The sequence below is a fragment of the Gavialis gangeticus genome, unplaced genomic scaffold (genome assembly GCF_001723915.1).
Source record: "Gavialis gangeticus isolate Ggan-Ray unplaced genomic scaffold, GavGan_comp1, whole genome shotgun sequence".
Classification (NCBI taxonomy): domain Eukaryota; kingdom Metazoa; phylum Chordata; order Crocodylia; family Gavialidae; genus Gavialis; species Gavialis gangeticus.
The window spans coordinates 100,965,189-100,983,028 of record NW_017729025.1 but is presented as its reverse complement, the minus strand read 5'-3'; the positions used below and the strand labels follow the sequence as shown (position 1 = coordinate 100,983,028).

Below are 17,840 nucleotides of genomic sequence, written 5' to 3'. Positions count from 1 at the left end.
GGGATTTGGGAGCGGGGCTTAAGGGGCTAGGGGCACAGGTGGTGTTCTCTTCGATCCTCCCAGTCTCGGACTATAGACCAAGGAGGGAGAGGAGGATCCAGGTAGTGAACCAAAGACTGCGGCACTGGTGTCATCAGGACGGCTTTGGCATCCATGACCACAGCCTGCTCTTTGGAGAGAGAGGCAGTGAGCTGCTGGGAAGGGACGGCCTCCACCTCTCTCTGCTGGAGAGGAGGCTCTTTTCAGCCGGACTGGCTGACTTGCTCCACCAGGCTTTCACCTAAGCCTGGTGGGGGGACTACTGCCACTGCTGGCCTGCTGAGCAACCCTTGCAAAGCCAGCAGGCTAAGGCACTCAAGGGAGCCCACCCTTGCCCCAGCCCTGGAACGAACTGTAGGCAAGGCAAGGGCCCCCAAAGGGACACTTGCGTGCCTATACACAAATGCCAGGAGCTTGGGGAATAAGCAGGACAAACTTGTCCTCCTGCTAAACTCAATTAATTATGATGTGATAGGGATAATGGAGACCTGGGGGGACTCCACCCATGACTGGGCCATGGGTATAGATGGCTATAACCTGTACAGAAGAGACAGAGTGAACAAAAGGGGCAGGGGTGTAGTTCTCTATGTTAAGGAAAGCTACGTGTCTCTGCAAGCTGACATTGGTGCCCAGGGTGGATGACTTGAGACCCTTTGGGTGAAAATCCATGGGGAACATGGCACAAGGGACACAATGGTGGAAGTCTATTACAGACCTCCCACCTGGGATCAAGACCTCGACCAGGAGTTCTCCAGGGAGTTGGCTGAGGCCACAAGCTCCTGGTGCATGGTTGTCATGGGAGACTTCAACTACCCAGACATCGCGTCGGAAAAGCGCTCGGCCAAATCCAAGCAGTCCCAAAGCTTTCTCTCATGCATAGATGAGCTGTATCTGATGCAGGAAGTCTACGGGCCGACGAGAGGTAAAGTGCTGCTCGACCTGGTACTGGCAGCCGGGGACGACCTAATCAGTGATGTAACGATCGAAGGGAAGCTGGGTGACAGTGACCATGAACTGATCACCTTCACCATCTGCCATAAAGCTGGCAAGTCAGTCAGTAATACAGAAGCCCTTGACTTCAGGAAAGCTGACTTTGACAAGCTAAGGAGGCTTGTCACTGAGGCCCTAAAGGGCCACAACCCAAAGGGGAGGGGAGTGCAGGATGAGTGGTTGCTCCTCAAGGGAGCAATTCTAGATGCGCAAGCAAAGTCAATCCTGTGTTGGAGGAAAGGCAGCAAAAGGGCACAGCAGCCCCGTTGGCTCTTCAGAGAACTAGTGGACCTCCTGCATCTTAAAAGAAAGACCTGCAAAGGATGGAGGACTGGATCCAGCACCAAGGAGGATTGCTCTGCACTGGTTCAGACCTGCAGGGAGCAAATAAGGAAAGCCAAGGCTGTGACAGAACTCCAGCTAGCTACAAATATCAAGGACAATAGAAAGTCCTTTTTTAGATATGTGGGGAGCCAGAGGAAAAGCAAGGGCAACATTGGACCCCTGCTAAATCAGATGGGACAACTGACATCCAGGAAAAAGCAAACTTGCTAAATGGGTATTTTGCATCATTTTTTCACCAGTCCCATGGCACCCCCCTGCCCACTACGGGGCAGGGAGGCCTGGGTGAGGGAGCTCCCTTACCTTCCATCAATGCTGGCCTTGTGAAGGAACACCCTGAGAGATTGGGATACCTTCAAGTCAGCTGGCCCTGACAGTTTACACCCCAGGGTACTCAAGGAACTGGCAAGCATCATAGCCCAGCCCCTGGCACAGATGTTCGAGAGCTCCTGGTGCTCTGGGGAAGTACCCGAAACTGGAAGAAGGCCAGTGTGGTGCCTATCTTCAAGAAAGGGAGGAAAGTAGATCTGGCAAACTACAGGCCCATCAGTCTGACCTCTATCCTGGGAAAGGTCTTGGAAAAAATGATCAAAGAGGCCATCCTTAACAGACTGGCTGATGGCAACATCCTAAGGGATAGCCAGCATGGGTTTGTTGCAGGTAGGTCTTGCTTGACCAACCTCATTTCCTTCTATGACCAGGTGACCTATCACCTGGACAAGGGAGAAGAGATTGATGTCATATATCTTGACTTTGAAAAAGTCTTCAATCTGGTGTCCCATGATCACCTCTTGGCAAAACTGGCTAACTGTGGCTTCAGCCTCACCATGATCCACTGGCTGGGGAATTGACTCTGCGGTAGGACTCAGAAGGTGGTAATGAATGGAAGTCAATCATTGTAGTGCGCTGTGACCAGGGGGTCCCTCAAGGCTCTGGCCTTGGGACTATACTATTTAACATCTTCATTAATGATGTAGACATCGGTATCAGAAGCGAACTGGCCAAGTTCAGATGACACCAAACTTTGGGGCAAAGCATCCACACCAGAAGATAGGCGGGTGATCCAGGCTTACCTGGACAGGCTCAGCAAATGGGCAGACAAGAACATGATGGTGTTTAACTCCAAAAAATGCAAGGTTCTCCACCTTGGAATGAAAAACCTGCAGCATGCTTACAGGCTCAGCAGTGCTATGCTGGTTAGCACTACAGATGAAAGGGAATTGGGGGTCATGATTTGACCACAAGATGAACGTGAGCGCTCAGCATGACGCTGTGGCTAGTAAAGCGAGCAAAACGCTGGCCTGCATCTATAGGTGCTTCTCAAGTAAATCCCAGGACGTCATTCTCCCCTTGTACTCGGCCTTGGTGAGGCCGCAGCTGGAGTACTGTGTCCAGTTTTGGGCTCCACAATTCAAAAAGGATGTAGAGAAGCTTGAGAGAGTGCAGAGAAAAGCCACGCACATGATCAGAGGTCAGGAAAACAGACCTTACAACAACAGGCTGGGAGCCATGGGGCTCTTTAGCCTGGAAAAGCGCAGGCTCGGGTGATCTGATGGCCACCTACAAGTTTATCAGGGGTGACCACCAGTATCTGAGGGAAAGTCTGTTCACCAGAGCACCCCAAGGGATGACAATGTTGAATGGTCACAGACTCCTCCACAACTGTTTTAGGCTGGACATAAGGAAGAATTTCTTTACTGTCCGAGCCCCCAAGGTTTGGAATAGGCTGTCGCTGGAGGTGGTTCAAGTGCTTACCTTGAACACCTTCAAGAGACATTTAGATATTTATCTTGCTGGGATCCTATGATCCCTGCTGACTTCCTGCCGCTGGGGCAGGGGGTCGGACTTGATGATCTTCCGAGGTTCCTTCAAGCCCTAGCATCTATGAATCTGTAAGCCCTGGAACTACTCCTGCTCTGCTCTAACCAGCAGGGTTCAAATGACACTTTGACTCTTGTGGGGGTCTGCAAAAAAAAATTGGGCTGCCTGTCACAATGCCCTGATAAAATCGGAGAACCCTCCCCCCCAGGTTATGATTTTCAGATCTTACGGGGGGGGTCTCATCTCTTATGGGGGGGCTCTGCCCTACCCAAGCTCCCCCCTAATTTGAACCCTGCTAACCAGAGACTGCAAGGAGTGGCTATATGGGATGCCCAGCAGTGGTGGTTTGCAGGTTTCTTATTCCAGCACTTACTTTCTGCCCCTGCTGGCTGGGAGCAGGCACTGTAAGGAGGAGCCTGTGTGCTGCCACCACTCTCCAGCGGATGCAGGCATGGGGGCAGGGGAGAAGGGGCAGAGCTGCTTCTGACCGACGCGCTCTTGCCCCATGCTGTAAGGAACAGCTGTGTGAAGTTCCCAGATCAGATGGAGAAAGCAGCGGCAGTGCCTAGGTTCCTCTTTCCAGTGCCTGCTCTTGGCCAGTGGGGAATACTGAGGGAAAGGAGGGCAGGGAGCAGGGTCTAGAAGGAGGAAATAGCATGCCACTGCTGTTGTCCCCAGCCAAGCCTAGCTCTCTGCACAACTGCTTCCCACACCCCCGGCTGGAGTGAGCAGGAGCAGCTCTGCTATCCTTTCATCCCCAGGTCAGCTGAGAACAGTGGCAGCAGTGACATCCGGGAGTGCCCCCCTACCCCACCTCATGTGACTGCTCCCGGTCTGGTTCCTCCATGTCCCCTGCTGACCAGGTGGCTCCAATCACATCTTGCTTTCGTCCTTCCATGCTCTGAGGGGCAGTGTGCTGCATCCACTTTTAGTAAATCCCAGATCTGCCCGTGGCCCATCCTACTTGTCATCCCCCTTTCTTCTTTGCTGCCGTTTTCTAGAAACCAGGGCTGATTTGTCTTTCACATGCGTAAGAGTTTTAGCGTCTGGCATTTGTGACATGGATCACTGCATACAGCAGAAAGCGCGTGCACACAAATTCATACACAGCCAGCTTTCCCTGCACAATGAAGATTTGGTTAAATGGGAATTAGGTTTAATACTGGATTTAAATTTCTCATAGTTGGCTGGTAATAACCTGATCTCAAGGGCTGCAAGCAGGCAGTCAGTATTCTGCTCAAGGCAGTTAGTGTTTGCAAAACCTGAAAGAAATTGAATTTTGATATTGAGGAAACTTTAATTAGAGCCTTTTTAAAATACAGTATATGTACTTTCTAGTCCTATCTTGAATGGAGACTTTTTAATTTCTTTAATGTATGACATTCACCTAGGCTTCTGGGCCTGATAAACATTTGACAGTAATATTTTTTCTTGCATTTTGAGAGGCTTAGAGCAATTGATCAGCTTTATAAATGTATAAATTGCAATCTGGAAGTTGATAAAGTGAAATCTTTAGGGCAACAGAGAGAGACGTCTGCAGATATTTAGCCATTTCACTAATAGGATTTTCCCTTACAGTTAACAACGGGTGGAAAATAGTGGGTATACTTTTTGCAGGCTCATAGTTTGCATCTTCAAAAAGGGAGGCAGGCATGAAGATCTGCTCTCATTTTTTCACTTGTTGGACAGGAGTTCGACTGACTAGCCTGAGTTTAGAGGACTACTGGACAAAGGATAATTTCCATTCTCCACAGATTTCCTAAAGCCATGATTATATGGCTTTCCTCCTGCCCCTTGGTGTTGGCTCTGGATTTAGGACCCAGATGCCTTGTTTCGGGAGGGCAGATGCCTTCTTCTGGGGCAGGGGGAGGGAGGAGGGAGGGATGACCCACCCTTAGACTGCCCCCAACCTTTCCATTCGATAATAGGCAAATTTACTGATACACAGTGATAACAGAAAATAAACAATACAGACAATCAATCAATTCTATAGTTACCAATCCTAGGGCTCTCATCAGAGTTAAGATGCATCTGGTCAGGACTCAGGCTTCACTCCTGAGGTTCTCTCTTAGGTGTCAGATGTCAGCAGCCTGAAGGTGGGATGCCAAGGGGCCCCCCAGTGGGGTGGATGAGACAGGCTGGTGGTGTGCCCTCTGTCCACAGTGGCCTTGGGGAGCCCTCCCAGAGGCCAGAGATGGGTGACCCTCTCAGGGAGGAGGATGGGAAGGAGGACCTGGGCCCTTTGCTGTTCTCAGGTCTCTGCTTTTGTAGTCTTTCCTCCTCCTGATGACTTTTCATCTGTGGCTATCATTGATTGGTCTCTCTCTCTGGTCATCACACTGTCCATATCATGTGTTGTCAGACAAAATCCCATTTCCTAAACCTATCACAAGCCCACATCCTAATTTGGGGCTTTACTTGTGTCCTAATTTGGTCTGTTCCCCTAAAACCAGAAAACTCTGCTGCACTGCTCTGAGGCCTTGTAAGCTGGTGCCACTTTATCTTGTGTTATGGAACAGTGTGGTACATGCCTCCACTTTCCCAGGCTGTGTGTGTATCCGTTGGCCTTGTTGTGTTAAACAACCTGTCTGCTTCTGAAAGCTCAGAAAACTGTATGAGACCCAGGATTTTAGAAATCAGTTAGCCCCTGCTGCCCACCGTGAACCGTTCTAATGAATATATATATTCAAGTCAATTCCCCAAAAGCAAACCTTTAAATACTATTTTAAGCCATCACCTGCATCCACTGCCAACAAAATAAGGCCTACCCATTCACTCCTGCTGCTACACATCAGAGGCTGGCTGTTAGATAATGCAGATGGCTATGGGGTGGATCTGAGCAGGTTGTGGTTTTGAGCTGCCTCCTCCTTGTTTCCTGTTGTTCTTGAGCTGCCTAACAGGGAACCTAAGCATGGCCCTCAGGCACATGTCCCAATATAAGTGCATCTCAAGCCAGCAGTACAGTGCATCTGGGGCCTAGAAGAAAGGCATATAGACCAACAGCTATTTACAGCTTATTGATTCTCTGTCACAGCAGTGGCACAAGCTTAGGATAGCCCATAGGATATTCTGCTTTGCATTAGTGACTGAAGATCCCTCTGAGTATCACGTCTCCATTCCAGGTTCAGTCAAGGTCTATATGAGCTTCAGAAACTGGAAGGAGATGAAGAACTGTTGTCAGGGGTTGGTGTGGGGGGAGCTTGCCTTGCCAGTTCCAATGTTATGTCAAGCAAGAGGGCTTATTAGGAGAGCTGTCACCCTGGTGGAGTGTGGAGAGCACTTTTGCCAAAACTGATAACCTCCAGCTTTTAATTTCTTTTGTTTAAAAGCACCCCAAATATTTTGAATCACTTCGTAGGTTGTTTTTCTGCCTCTGCTTTGTTTGTCCTCTTTGCTAAAGATGCTTTCTCTCTCATTGCATTCATATGCAAAAAACCTGTTATCAAATTATCATCATAATCCTCTTAAAACAGATACGCTTCAAAGCATTTACTGTCACTGTCTCTGAGGCCCCTATTACCATAAAGCAAGCGGTCTCCTCTGAGGTTTGAAGTTCCCTTGCATAACTCTAGGTTTACTCCGCTAGCTCTCTCTGGATGTGAAGCAGAGAGACAGATTGAAATCTTGCCTTCCCAAGGCTCAGAGTCCGTGTGACGACTTGATTAAGATTTGAAAGACGGCAGCTTTATTTCATCCATTATTTCTAACATTTTTCTCCCCTTCTTTGTTCTTGGGGAATGGGAAAGTGTCGGAAATGTTTGAACAAATGGGATTCAGATCTTTCCCTGTATCCTGTGCCTGGAAAGTTTGTTGGGAAAGATCCTATTTTAGTAGCCTGTAGAAAAGCCAGAAGCCAGTTTAATCCATTATCTTTCAACTCCTCTTATTTATTTTCTCCTCCTCCTCCTCCCCAGAGATTAACAGCAAGGAGAACCGGATAGAGAGGGAATCTGGAAGAGCTTGGTGCCCAGCCCCAGTGTGAAGGATAGGAGATATCTGTGTGAATCACACCACTGCCTGGGCAAAGAGGTTTGTTTTGGTTAATTAAGACTATTCAGCCTTGTTTGGATAAGAGCCTTTAGCCCGCTCAAGGAGCCAGGGAGCCTGGCTTATTAAGGGTTTGCAGCATCTCATAGTCCCCCTTGAGTGTGTTACCTGTTGATTTGCTTTGTTATCTTAGCCATTTGGGATACTATTACTATTATTTTGGTGTGATTATTGGGCTGGGCTGGGCTGGAATGGGCAAAGTGGACAAAAATCAAGGGATGACTCTGTGACTTAGTGCTGAAGCAGGTGCTGATGGATTTGTAGGGGTCTTGTTGGAATCCATTGATTTCTACACATTCAAAAATCCAAGGGGATCGCACAGTAACAGTGTTGCAATGATTATTTGGCTTTTTATGGACCTAGAAGGGATCAGTAAAACTCCTTTGAGCAGAATCTGAAAGGTGAGGCTTAAGATTGAAACCATTGTATAAATAACTGTGAAAGGGGCCCTTGAGTTTTTACTGTGTAAATTGTGAAAGTACCTCTGGTGGAAACTTTCCACCCTCAATGTGATTATTAGACTAGGAGGGTGAATCCAACCATATTCACTCAGGCCAATCCATCATTGAAGGCACATATGGGAATTAGGGTGGGGTGTCTGTAGAATTCTTACATGCTTGAAATCTGTCTTGCATAGAAAAGTTTTGTGATAGATGTGTATGCTTGAAATCTATTTGGTGCATCTATGTGTGCAATGAAGGTGATGCAATAAACTCTAAAGCAGTTTGAACTGGAGTTAACTGTGCCCGGGAGCAGTGTCTACCTGTGCATCCAAAACAGCAGCACTTTGAGCCAGGGGTACAGCAGCCCTGGGCTGAAGGGGATATGTGGGGGAGGGAGGGAGGGGGTCTGGGCTTCAGGTAGCTGCATCAGGCAGTGGAGGGGCTGGCTGGGGCACAAGGATCAGGTAAGAGTCTGGCCCGCAGCTGGCTGGGGGGACTGGGTGCAAGTTACACCAGCAAACCCCATCTACCTGTGCCTTTGATCACACATAATGCCTCTGCTGTAAGAGAGAACTGTCCCTGATACTACTATCTTACAGCAGAGTTAATTAGTTTACTGCTTCCTAATACTGGCGCATGTGTAGACTGTGATGCTTTGCTGCGGAGCTGATTAGTCAACTCGGCAGTAAAGTGCATGTGTAGATATACCCATTATCTCCTAGTTTACTCTTCTTGTCTGTATTATTGCCCCTCTCTATATTAGAGACTATTAGTGAACTTTTTTTTGCCGCAACTGCAGCTGATTCGACTCCATGTAATGTTGAAAGCTCTAATGGAGACGGACCACTAGCATTTTAGGTAATGTGATCAGAAGCAAGTCCAAGATTTTACACAGGGAGTGCAAGGGCAGCGATGCACCTCCTGCTTCCAGCCTCCTCCTCCACACCCCTCAACAAGAGCAGGCAGATCATGCCACAGAAGCAGCAGTCAGGGACAATTTTTAAGTCTAAAGGAAGATAAGAATTTCACCACCGGCCTCTTCCTCCCTGTTTGAACCCAAGTCCACTCCCCTCCCCTACCATTCTCCCCTCCCTTGTCTGCCACTGTCCGTGCAATCTCAGGGGATGGGGGGCTCCTCTCCTACTCCAGCTGTGCTGCAGAGGCTCGGCCTGGGGCAGCTGCATTGGCAGCTGGTGGGCAGGTTCCCCCTTCTCACACCTGCTCCCAGGCTGGTGGAGAACACCCCAGAGGACCAGGCAGGGAGAGAGAAACCTGCCTGGCTGCTGCAGCCACTATCACTGCTGTTGTCTTGGGCTAAGCCCAGCTCCTTTGCAGCTAACCTGGAGCAGGGCTAGAGTTCCCCTTATCCCCAGGATTGCATGGACAGTGGACACCTTTGAGCAGTGGCAGGCAGGGGAGACAGGAATGTGAAGGGGAAGTGCCTCTGAGCAAGAAAGGGAAGGAAGGGGGAGGAATTCTTACCTTTTTTGTGACTTAAAAAAAGTCCTGGCTGCTGTTCCTGCCATGTGGTCAGAAAGGGGAGAGGTGGGGGGTAGCTGTGCTGCTACACCCTGTCTAGATCCATTCTGAGCATGCTTTTTCTGCTCGGGTCTAATGGACACAATGTCTAATACACCCCACATAATTGTCAGTGGTAGGGATGCACCAGTTTTAACAACAGGGGAAAAGTGTTTTGCAGACTTTCCCAAGTAGCAGACATAACTATGATGTCAGTGGCCACATCTGAGGTTGTACTATGCTGTGTTCTGTCCTTTACTGCTTTATGCAGATGAATGTGGTGGGATGGTCTATAACACTAGATGTTATATACAAGTTGTCTGTATCTCTTTTTTTCATGGCTCAGCTGTTCCATTATCGTGTCTGATAAGCGGGTGTGTGATTTGAAGTAGAGCTGTCAGCCAGAACCCAAGGCAAGCAGTAGTCCCATGTGTACAGTTTGGGGGCAGCTCAGTTTCTTTCCTGATAACTCTCTGCCTCCTGCGGCAGTACAGTGCGCGCTTCTCCTAAACCATAATCATAATCCTCTTTTCAGCAGGCGCTGCTATCCCCACAGGAAGCATTAGCAATATCACAGAGTATGGAGACTTCATTGTTCCCCTAATCTGGAAAGGGAGCTGAGACGCGACAGAGAAAACTTTAACCTGTTCAGTGCCTCAGTTTTGAGTCATTTTCACTGTGTGGGGAAAACTAGGAAGCCTCTTCGCTGAAGATAAACCAAAATAACTGTGTCCCACCAAGGACAAACTTCACAGGCTTATCTTACTCTATGAAATTCATGAGGGGGCATGTCCTTGAATTTGCCTGCATTCGATACACCCTATTACTGTGTATATGGGAGTAATGAGCTTATTTAAGGGAAATTGGAACTTCTCGGCAGCTGGCTCCAAAATGGCAAAGCATGAAGGCCAGGGATGACAGCAGTATTGTTGTTATTTAAGGACCAAGTAAATGCTTGGGACAATGCAAAGGAAGTCCTGGACATTGTCTTAGGAGGGAAGGGGTGGGGAACTGAACAGAAAGACAGCTTAAATCAAAGGAAGGATTTGAAAGGAGGGCTGATGGGCCCTTTGGGCATTGGAGCACTAGTCACCCCAAGTGGAGGGGGCAGTGGACACATTCTGAAAATGGATACATCTTTCTTATTTAAAAAAATGATTTTTTTTTAGCTGTTTGCATCTCTGGGCTGAGTGTGAGTATGCCCTTGGAGGCCTGGCAGTCTGAGAGACCAATGTGAAACTGGAAGCCCCGTTCCAACTTGCTGTAATAGGTTGCACTTCACCCATGCAGAGAGGCTCAGCATAAAATCTGTGTGTCATTTAAGTGCTTCTGTAGGCCTGCATGGGCCATGAATGCACATAGGCCATGCATTTTACCTCTGGTCAGGATGGAAATTCACTCCTAATGAACAACTTGGATCTACCCTGCTCCTTCTCTGTCTCCTTTCCTAAAATCTGATCACATTTGCTTCTGCACTGGCTCTTGCACTGTGTTTCTTCCTGACAAGGTCCATCTCATTTCTCTCAGGTCTGCATTTGAACAGCTTAGGTCTGCTATGAGAAGAATCCCAGTCCCTGGCTATAAGGTTAACAAGTCCGGCTGAGAGAATTATCTGCACGTGCATGTATAATCATCTGTGAAAATTCTTTGGAGTTTTAGTCCCCATTCTAATTAAAAAAAAAAAAAAAAAAATCTCATAATAGTGTGAGAGAAGGATCTGGAGAGAGTGCTTTTTATTTCTATCAAGGCTCCCTGGAGATTTCTTTCTTTTTTTTTTTTTAGGTAGGAAATGTAGCTTTCAAATCTGACACTTCTTCCAGACTTCAAAGACTAACCATTGAGGACTTCTTAGGAATGCTACATCTGTTCAAACTAAATGTGTGGTGGGGGGCACTCTGTGCCTAGAAAGAGCTTCTGAAAACACCTTTGTAAGCACTCAAGTTTCTTTTGGAATGTAGTAAACAAAGCATAAAATCTCAAATGTACTTCAATGGGGAGAGGGGGCACCTGGCAGAAAGCTGAAGGAGGGGAACACAAGAGGGTGGGAATAGTTGTGTTACATTCCTAATAGTTTTAGACAGGATCTTTATTTTGCTGGAAAATTACCAACAAGCCCTATAACCTTTTCTTTTTTTTCTTTTTTTTTTTTAAGTCAATTGATTCTGGAGTCACAGTCAAATGAGCCAACTAAAACTGGAATGTAAAGTGCTTGCTTATTTCCATATAAGCTCTCCTTTTTATGCCAGGTTTATTCTTATGGATACATAGAAGGCTCTTCTTTTTTTATTAACATTACTTATCACTATGCTTTTAATTCTTTAAACACACAACAGTTAAGTTTTACTGCAGTTTAGCTCCATGCTAGTAATATTTAAATTATGTTGTGATCTAAAAATTATTGGTATTGGGCTTTGGAATAGGCCCTAAAATGTTATAGAAAAAAGTCACTGCAAACAGACAGAGTGGGATTAGCAAAGAGTTAATCGAACATCTTCCTAGTGTTGTCAGTTAAGAATTTATTTCTGAATTTAGTGAGAGTAGAGCTGTGTTGATGATGAGCACTTTTGGAAATCCTACCTGTAGTTCTTGCTTACACAGTGCATGTGGGCATAGTCTAGTGACTAAACAGGCTTGTGTGTAAATGTCTTTTTTAAAGCTTGAAGGCATGACTTTTTTTAGCTGAAAGGTCTTTCTTTTTTCCCACCTTTTTAAATTGGATTTATTTTCTTCCTGGTTTTTACAAGAACTTGAAATGAAATGGCAGTTTTGTTTTACCTCCTTACTCAGTGGGGTAGAATAGAGTGGCCTGCAATCTTCCAGAAGTTATGGTTTCTCAAGTCCTTTTCTGTAACTAGGTCTGTTCCTTAAAGTTCTGGGACATTTTATTTGGGACATGTGTATGCTGCTTTAATACTGTGCCCAGAAACACTGCTGTGAAGCATGCCCTGCCAGCCTGTCCCTGTTCTGTGTGCATCAGACCTGGGTGATAAGGCATAAGATTGCCTTAGGGTAGCTGCGCAAACGCCAAAAATGTATGCCTGAAACGGAGAACCTGAGTTGCTCTGAGGTTGTGCTCGGGGCTGCCCTGTGGTGCTGCACTCTTGGAAACTGGCATGTGCAGAATGGGAGTGAGTGGGCAGTGCTAAGCTCACAAATGATGTTCCTGAGCACAATATAGCAAGGTTAGGGACCTGCCTGTTGTCTTGCTTTTTTTTTTCTGGTTACCATTAGCCACATGCATGCACATACCAAAAACATTCCAACATTTTGTAACTGCCCCGCTCGAGTGGTGGAGATCCTTTTCCTAGCAGTGCTTCTTAAATGATCAGCAAAACTTAAGCTTTCAAATACATCAGAAGAGCACCCTGGCTTCAGCCCTGTTAATCTGTTTAACCTTCAGCAGCACAAATATTTACTTCAGGCACCAAACAGTCAGGCAGTATAATTCTGATGCTAACAAACATGCATTTGGAACACCAGGGATGCTGCTGATTGACTAATCCTGACGGATTCCAGCAATCCCTTGTCTAAATAAATAAATAAACCTCCTATATGAAGGATTATAACTAAGTAAATAACCACTGGGAATTCATATGAGCAACCCCAAAATATGGCAGTTGGCCCTCTTGTTATGCCTGATTATTTATGTATTTTTAATAAGGATATTCATCTTTTCCTAAACAGATGTGCAAAGAACATTGCACATATTGATATATGGTGCTGTCGTATTACAGTAGGAATAACATTTAACTCTGCCTTCTGATGTAGCTGCTCGTGTTCGGTGTTACTTACCTAATCTATTCTCAATGTAACAGTCTAATTTTTACTTTTACCAGGTCTGATTTTTTTTAGGGGTGAGTGCAGAAGTCATGCTAACAGCCATGTGAGTCTTTTTTTCCCCCTCTACTGGCTGGACTATGTCAGGGATTTAAGCCTTCAGAACAACAGGCCTGGCTTTTAGATGCAAAGATGCTGGGTCTAAAAAGATACTGGGTCTAATACAAACAGGCAAGTCTGACCTGGGATATATTATTATACTTAATGCATACAATCAGGTGTTGCCAGCTCTAGAAATTGGGTTCATTGTTATTATTGGCACCCTAATATTTCCTACAACACCCATTTGTGGATCAGGGCCTTGTTGGGATAAGTGCAGTATAGGTGACCTCCAGGGTAGTGCAGATTCTGACAGTGTATCCTACTGCTCTTCTATTCATTATTCATTACTTTTAAATACATTCCAAAGGATGATTAGCTGAGAGGTTTGTGTAAGAATATTGCTTTAATAGCCTTTGGCATTTCCTTGGTCTGTTGCTTGAGATCATTCCAGAGGTGCGTGAAGGATGTAAACATCAAGGAGGGAGAGGAATTGCCAAGGGCAGCCTAAGGGGAATAACTAAGAACAATGGGATAAAATTAAAGAAAGGAAGATGTAGACCATTTCAGGTGAACTTCCTAACGGTAATGCTCATTAGATTGTAGGATGGTTTCCGAAGGAAACTGATGTGAGCGTTATCACTTAAGGCTTTTCAGACTAGACTGCATAAAGCACTAAGAAATGTACAGGATGAAGCAGTTTTCCATTGACAGGAATGGGCAGGAGATTTTACTTAACACTTCTGACTCCCAGAGCTCTACTGGGAAATACAGACAGAAACTAGAAAGAACAGTGAATCTCTGCAACTTCTGGAGATTGTAGGAAATGGTCACCTGGTCCTAACAGATACCACCCACACAATGCACTACAATAAAGTGAAATTCTTCCCCTTCTATAAATGTTCTTGCCAATGTGCTCTGTGGGAAAGTCTTCTCTAGCCAGTGCTGTATTAATCTTATCAATTTAACTGTGTGCATGTGCACAAGAATCCTCTGAATTAGGCAGCTAATCTTATTTCTGTCCTTGGGTATGATCACTATCTGAGTAATTGTCCATTTGTTCCCCTCTTGAAACCAGTCAGAGTGAATTTTGGCAGTGCCTCCTGGGGCAGAGGAATCTAGAGACTGATTGCCCTCAGAAGAAGGAAAGAGAAGGACCCAGTATATATTTAACCTAAACTTCAGCATTTATCAGATGTTCACAGGAAATGTAGCTGGAAATAACCTATTTACACATGCTTTATACCTGTGGGAGCCAACCTGTTTGCTAGGCATGCCACAAATTAGTCCCATACGTTCCATGAGTGCCACTCGGATTCCTGTGCTTTGCCCTATCAGCTATTCTGCTTTCTGCTTCCTGCCCTGTGCTCCCTGCCAAATTTGCTTCTCTGCACCCTGCCCTATCTGCCGCTGTGCTGCCTGTCCCTCCCCAGTCTGTCACATACCACACAAAGAGGCTGCCTAATGTCACCTGTGGTGCATATGCTGTAGGGTGGCCACCCCTGTTTTATGTTGTTGTAAAAAGCAGGGTTTTAGTTGGTCAGATCTGAAATCTGTGATCAGGCTTGGAAGTCCACGTAAAAGAAGCCCTGAAATGAAATCCTCAGAGGACTGTGTTGTGCATCGATGATGGATGCAAAGATGATTTCTCTAGAAAAGAACTGTTTTAGTTGTGGATGTTGCCTGTTGGACAGTCCTCCATGAAGATATGCTTTTTCATAGATCATGAAACTGGAAGCTCACAGATCATCTAGTCCAAACCATTCCACAAATGTAGCATGTGCTTTTACTAGACCAGTGGTTTTCCATCATTTTTTATCTGCAGACCTCTAAAACATTTTGAATGCAGGTGTGGACCCCTTTGCAAATTTTCGGTGAAGGTATGGACCACTTAGAATTGTAAGTGTGCATATTCACCTACTTTTCATTGATAATAGTCATCTTTTGTGGACCCCTTAGACCAGGGATGGGCAAAATACAGCCCACGGGCTGGATTCAGCCTGCCAGGTGGATTCATCCAGCCCATGGGTGCCCACCAATTAATTTTACTCCTTCCAGTCCCCATGCTTCACTCCCACCCTCCTGCATGGGAGGGCCCCAGCCCCAGCCTGGCCAGCACACACAGCTTCCAGGCAGGGCTGCTGCTGGCACTGCTGCAACTGTCGGGGGACCTGCTTGGCCTCCCCAGCCTCCACCGGCTTCTCCTGTGTCCCTGCTGCAGTGCTCACTCTCGGCACCAGGTAGGGAAGCTGCAGCTGGGCAGGAATGCAGAGTGTGGGGATGGCAGGAGAGTGGGGCCCACGCCCCATTGGGTGGTGGGAGTGCAGAGGTTGGGTGGACAGGGTGTGGGTTTGTGGGGTGAGGGGGTATGCGGACTGCCCCCTTATGGCTCTCAGCCCTGCTGCCAGCAGCAGCTGCAGCGGGCCCTTGGGGTGCTCATGGCTCATGCAGGCCTGAGGCTTCAGCCAGTTTTGGGACCTGCATGTGGTGGCAAGGAGCAGAGCCAGGCTGGCCCATCTCTATCATGCAGGGCTCCCACTCCCTGCTTCCTGGCAGAGTCTCATGAGCTACATGTGGCAGCAGGGAGTGGGGAAGGTAGCCAGCTCCATTGCACGGGACTTCCCCCCAGTGGTGCACAATTAGACCTGAACAATAGAGGCAGACCAGCCTGGTTCTGTTCCTTGCCACCATGTCCAGCCCCTGAAACTGGCTAGAGCTGTGCATCACTGGGTGGCAGCGCCTGCATGGGCCATGAGCACCCCAGGGACCCACCACCTTCTGCTGTTGCCACCGCCAGCAGGGATTGTGCACCATGGAGGGGAATGTGTGTGTGGAGATCCCCACAACCACCCCACCCTCCCTCACACCCCACAAACCCTCGCCACACCCTCCCCGCAACCCATCCCACGTATGCACACCCGCCAACATACTCTACACCCTCCAACACACACAGCTACACTCCCTCACAAACCACACACACCCCCCTTCACCCAGCCCCCCTCAACCATACTGCACACACTCCCCCATATCCCTACCCCCACAAACACAAGAGTAAGACTTTATTTTCCTATCATGTAGTTACCTGTATATACGCTATGCAAACGCATGTAAATCAGGACAAAGATTTTTTTGAAATAAATTAAAATACACTATAGTAGATGTTTGACTTTCAGTATATGATCTGGGTTTTTTTCCAGTTCCAAGATGGCACCCCCCTCCCAAAAGGAGTATTTCTGAGGGCAAAGGGAGGGACTTATGGTGGAAAATGTCAGGTGTTAGCGGGTGGGCATTCTGGTCCCAAGATGGCAACCCTTGTGGCCCTAGACAGGTCACCAAAACTCATGAAGCAGCCCTCCAGCCAAAGTAATTGTCTTCCCCTGCCTTACACATAGTATGCAAACCTGCAGCGATTCATGGACTGTAGGTTGAAAACCACTGTGCTAGACCATCCTAGAAAGTGCCTATCCAGCCTCTTGAAAACTTCCAGTAAGGAGATTCCATATGTTCCCTAGGTGGTTTGTTCTATTGAACTATTGTTCCTAGGTTGGGGAAGTTTTCAAGTATGTATGTATGTATGTATTCAATTTATACGCTACCCTACCCAACAAAGGCTCAGGGCAGATTACAGTAAGAGAATGGAATAGAATAATTCTATTCTAAAACAGGAGAATGACAAGAGAATAAAACTTGAAATTGAACTAGAATATCAACATAACACAAAGACCCCCTGTGTATCTCAGCCTAACTTTGTCTGCTAAATACTAGCCCTAACAGGAAGGTCTTATAGCCCTCCCACAAGATGTCCAAGCTTGGGTTTGGGAGGGCCTCAAGAGGAAAGGCATTCCAGAGTTGAGGAACAACTGCTGAGAATGACCACTCATGCATTTTCTCCAAGCAGACTTGGTGTATTGGTAGTACCTACAGGAGGCTACTCTTGGATGACCTTAGGTATTGCAATATGGTATAAGGGAAAAGGCTGTCCCTTAGATACATAAGTCCCAGCCATTTAGTCAAATAAGTCAAAATCAGTGTCTTGATTTGTTCCTAGAAAGCTATTGGGAACCAGTGCAGGCTTTAGAGCACTGGAGCTCAGTGCCCCTTGTGACCCACTCCCTTCAGAAGACAGCCTACCATATTCTGTACCAGCTTCAGCATCCAAATGGTCTTCAAGGGCAACCCTACATAGAATACATCTCAGTATTACTGGTTTAAACCTGTAACAGAACAGATGTTTGGCATACAGAAACCAGTTTGAAAATGGCTGATTTGGGTCAAACTGGTTTATGCAATGTCTCTCCAATTTGCCCAAATCCTTTCTGTAGTGGGGGTGGGATGGGGCGCAAAAACTGAACACAGTAATCCAGATGCAATCTCACCAGTTCTGAATACAGGGGAATAATCACATCACTTGATTTGCTGGCAGCACTCCTACCAATGCAGCCCAGTATGCCATTAGCTTTTATGGCAACAAGGGCACACTGTTAGCTCATATTCAGCGTATTGTCCACGGTAACCTCCAGGTCCTCTTCTGCAGGTCTGTTACCTAGCCAGTCAACCCCCAGCCTGTACTGGTGCATGGGATTGTTCTGACCTAAGTGCAGGACTTTGCAGTTGTCCTTATTGAACCTTATGAAATTTCTTTTGGTCCAATTCTCCAAATTGTCTAGGTCTCTCTAAATCCTAGCTCTACCCTCCAGCATATCTACTACTCCCCCCAGCTTGGTATCTTCTGCAGACTTGCTGAGGCTGCACTCAATGCCGTCT

General features: G+C 46.9%; 1 protein-coding gene across 6 annotated transcripts in view; it reads left to right on the top strand.

The window, feature by feature from the left end:
* Positions 1 to 17,840, top strand: part of TSPAN18 (tetraspanin 18) — a 268,022-nt gene that overhangs the window by 51,767 nt on the left and 198,415 nt on the right. For 3 of the 6 annotated variants that reach the window (XM_019519352.1, XM_019519348.1, XM_019519349.1), the window contains exon 2: positions 7,109 to 7,221. The exons of the other annotated variants lie outside the window; for them this stretch is intronic. The gene's annotated coding sequence lies outside the window, so the exon portion shown is untranslated. The remainder of the gene's footprint in view (positions 1 to 7,108; positions 7,222 to 17,840) is intronic. 6 annotated transcript variants of the gene reach the window in all.